Raw genomic sequence first — 4806 nt, 5'->3', positions numbered from 1 at the left:
ACTTTCAAAGTATCAATTTTCACAACTGCGGGTCCGAATCACCTCAAACGACTTCCGTTTCTTACCAAATTTCACAAACTCATCTTAAATCACATATAAGACCTGTACCGGGCTCCGGAACCAAAATACAAACCCGATACCATCAAGTTTTAAACACGTTTCATTTTCAAAACTCATAAATAATTCCAGAAAATAATTTTCTCTAAAAATTTATTTCTCGGGCTTGGGACCTCAGAATTCGATTCCGGGCATACGCCCAAGTCCCATATTTTCCTACGGACCCTTCGGGACCGTCAAATCACAGGTCCGAGTCCGTTTACCCAAAATATTGACCAAAGTTAACTTAAATCCATTTTAAAGTCAAAATTCATCATTTTTCACAGATTTTCACATAATGGCTTTCCGGCTACGCGCTCGGGCTGCGCACGCAAATCGAGGTGATGCCGAAAGAGGTTTTTAAGGCCTCGGGACGCAGAATTTATTTCTAAAACAAGTGATGACCTTTTTAGGTCATCACAGGATGCTCTATGATTATTGCAATATAGGCTAAGATATTAAGCTGTTGATTTTGGACATGTGGGTGTAGTAGAGGTAAAAACTTGCACTAAATTTTACTATTAATTTAGCATTGATTAAGTGATAATTGGGATGAGAATGTCTATTAATTAGTTATGATTACCTTATGAATTTGCTTAGTACCTAAGACGTCTGTGCCTCCCCTCAAAAATTCTAAAGGAAGGTCAAATAACTAGTTTCATTTTGTTCCGTTAGTTGTAGGGGCAGCATTTGCTGAGTTCATATGAGTTACTAGCCCCGTTCAGAAGCTGAATAGAGATTGTGCTTTTGATACCATACCTCTGCAGGTTTCGGACATTGTGAATGGCAGTAAACAATACAGTATGAGATTAGGTCCATAATACAAGAGAAGCGAATTCCATTGAAACAAAACATTAAACATTTAGCAACTAGCTCACATGAAACGAAAATTCTCCAAGATGTGGATATTCCTTCTGTTTTTCCCCCTTACTTTATAATTTTTTTTATGCTATTAGAGGGAGTATCCTACGTTCACTAGAATACAGACATGCTTTAATGGAAAAATAGGACAAAGAAAACCTTTGTAAGAAGCAGACTCCATGAGATTTTCCCCTTTAAGAGAAATAGAAAAATTGGTGAAGTATGACTACAAGTGTTCCAATAGAAATTTACAAATCACTAGAGATGTGGTAGGATGGATGAAATTCTCTTACAATTAACCTGAGTTCTCGGATTCGAGCCTTGGGAATGGAGGAATAAGAATACAGGAGTGTCACACTTAAGATTGGAATCTATGACATGAAGCAGTTTTGAATACCTTTGCCATTACCTTAGAATCTTGCGCTAAGGAGTTTTAAGAGTTCATCTATAACTAAAATTTTCGTTTTACCGTATTTACTGCTGCACTTTTGGGGGGGGGGGTTGGCAGTGGCGGATCTAGAGGGTAACGTGCGGGTTCCCGGGAACCCAGTAGTAGCTTTTGCACAGTCCTTGTATATGTATTAAAAATCATTAAAATATCTATAAATATTTGATTGTGAACTCAATTGATAACTTGAGATTCTTATATGAACCCATAAACTTTAAAGTCTGGATCCGCCTCTGGAGGTTAATTGAACCGCCTCCTTTTAGCTTTGCCCTTGTTTACGTGGCGTTTATCTAAATTAGTCGGACCAATAGATTCTAAATATTAAGTGATTAAAGAAAACAAAAAAAAAATTCAATGGAGAAGAGGTTATCATTCATATCCCAGACTGTAGTGACTTCCTGCTTGTTTAACATTTGAATAAGAGATTTTCCCAGGACGAGGAACCCCAGAGACTTGTTAGGATATTTACAACATTTGGAATTTGTGGCAATGAGAGGGAATGTTTATTTTTGGTAGTCACAGTGTCAAGTCAAAGAGTTGGTGGTAATTACCATTTGCTCGTCACTGAATCTGAATTTGGAGTACTATTTTTAGTTAACCATTGAAAAGGCAACTTTATTTAGCAGTGGTACTATCTATTCCATCAATTTCACATAATTATGAGTTGACGCCAAGCCATTTCTATCATTAGAGAGATAGAGTTTGCTTCGTGTTGCCAACCAATTGATGTACTACCGTCTTTCTACCAATTACGGCACCGTCTTTATTCTACTGTAATATTCTTTTCACCTCAATTTATTTGAATCCATTTGATTCGACACAAAATTAAAAAAAAAAGTAAGATTTTTTAAAATTTATAATTTTAAATATATCATTATATATGAATTGGTCATTAAAAATAGCTTCTTTGGAATTGAGCGAGATGATATGTTGAAATCGATACTAATTTGAATGTAGTTAGGTGAGGCCTCACTTGACTTTCATAAGTCAGTTTCTCAACAATCTATATTTCTTATGAATAGTAGAATACTGAGGGAGAACCTTTGTATGAATATAAGACATTTGAAATTTATAATATTAATATGTTTAACACTTATGTAACTATAAAAGCTTATTAATAAGGAAGTTATCTATTGTGATTATAAATCTTTTTATACTATCAAATAACTTAATTAAGAACTAATTGAACGTGAGCTACTATATATTCCTAAGATGTAGCATATTACTTTTTACTTTCCACCAAAAATATAATGAATAGGGTTAAAATACTTTACACTTGTACTATAACAACATACCTAAGTTATGTTGTATGCACCCATAGATTTCCATTACAATTTTGTCTATAGTTTAATATACATGGATTTTTTTAAATAGTGATATAGTTGAAGTAGGCACCCACAATTATGAAGAGCATGTGGGTGCATTGGTTGAGCAAGCGTCTTGCAACTCCTTTTTACGAATAGTTAATTAGGTTCAAAAGGTGGATTGTAGTGCATCCGACGATCTATTAGAAATAATTTTTCTATCTTTTTAGGTAAGGGTAAAGTCTGCATTAGAGATGTGAATCTGTCGAATCGGCTCGGATTTAGCACATTTCGAATTGTAAATTCGGATTTCGGATTTTATATAATGTAATCCGAGTTAAATTGGATCGGATCGGATCGGATTTTTAAAGTTTGGATCGGATAAATATTATGAATTCTCGAATATCCGATCCAAAGGTACAATCCTAATCTGCATACACATTATATATTATTTTTATCAAATTCCACTGGTGAAATTCTACTGAATTTGGAGTTGTTATTGTTGTAGTGCACCCAAAAAAATGTGGACGAGAAACAAAAATGTGATTGCCTTTCCATGAAATTTTAAAATCAAAATGATTTCTATCGTACTTAGACAACTAATCGGTGGCTTTAACCATTTTAAAAAAGGCAAGCTTGTACTGTATTTTTTATTTCCTTTTTTCTTCCACGTGCAATATGTAATCTAAACTTTTCCAACACAAAGTTCTTTTTCTCCCATATCTTCCTACTGCGTTGTTTTTTGTTCTATTTTATTACCAAAATTAATTATTTGAGGGTTTAATTATTATTTGGTGAATCATAGGCTTTTGGACATGAATTTCACAAGTTAATTTGAAAAGACTTTTAAAATAAAAATTATGTTTAAATATGTTTTTCACTTGAAAAATATTAAAATTTTGTAAAAGAAAAAAAATTCGAATTTAACTTAAAATAATTTCCTACTTCAACTTCAAATAAAATAGTACTCCCTCTGTTTCAATTTAAATGACACTTTTCTTATTAATCCATTCCAAAAAGAATGATACATTTCTAAAATTAAAAATAATTCAACTTTAAACTCTTTATTTTACCCTTAATGAGAAGCTTTTATAACCACACAAATATGATAGCTCCACAAAGCTTTTACCCCTTAAGCTTTTAAGACCACAAGTTTTAGAAATCTTTTTTTTTTCCTTAAACTCCATGCCGAGTCAACTACCTCACCTAAATTAAAACGGAGGGAGTACTAGTTTTTAACAAAATTAAATCCAAACTCCTAAGGGCCCGTTTAGCCATAACAATTTTCACCTTTTTCGATTTTTTCCCCACTTTTTTCCGGTCTTAGTCTTTGGCCATGAAATTTTCAAATTCAACTTGAAGTTGAATTCAGGATTTTTTTTTGTTATACCCCATGTTTTCGTACGTAAGAGTACGTCGTAAGTCAATTGATGTAAGCTCAGAAATGAGATCATCTTTGAAAAGTTTATAAAGTAAGTTAATCATGTTACCGTGGAGGTTACAAATATTTAAGATACCAAGTACCTAGAGGTTACAAATACCAAGTATCGAGAGAGTTGGTAGGCTTAGAAGCTAAACGAATTGAAGAAAATAAGTTTCGTCGAAAGTCGTATGTACTTTTGGGGTGAGACTATAGTGTTTAACATTATAAGGAGGTTATTTTATGAGTTATTTTAGTCATATGATAGTCGTGCATTATGTTTTGAAGTCAAGCGAGTTGTGGAACAAAAGATGGCAAAGTTCATCACAAGTTACATTCATAAATATGCTGAAAATTAGGTCAAATATAGAGATCTTTTCTCCCTATATACTTGAAATTACGAGGTTATCCACCTATCAAATTGAAGATCAATGAGTTTAGTTTCTAACGCATTTAATCGTTCGTCGATACGACACTGGAGTAAAGAGATATTTTTGTGTTTTCGCCAGACTGCACAAGCAGCTCTCATAGGACCCACAATATCGATGTAAAACTTCAGCTTGTATTTAAGTAACTTCAATGTCGCTTTAACTCATTTTTCTAGACCAAAACAACTCCTAAACCCTCCTAGATTCTCTCCAAGAGTTCCTCCATGATTCTAGAGTGAAAACCAAAGT

This window comes from Nicotiana sylvestris, chromosome 4, assembly GCF_000393655.2.
Source record: "Nicotiana sylvestris chromosome 4, ASM39365v2, whole genome shotgun sequence".
Classification (NCBI taxonomy): domain Eukaryota; kingdom Viridiplantae; phylum Streptophyta; class Magnoliopsida; order Solanales; family Solanaceae; genus Nicotiana; species Nicotiana sylvestris.
Note: the sequence above shows the minus strand (reverse complement) of the source record.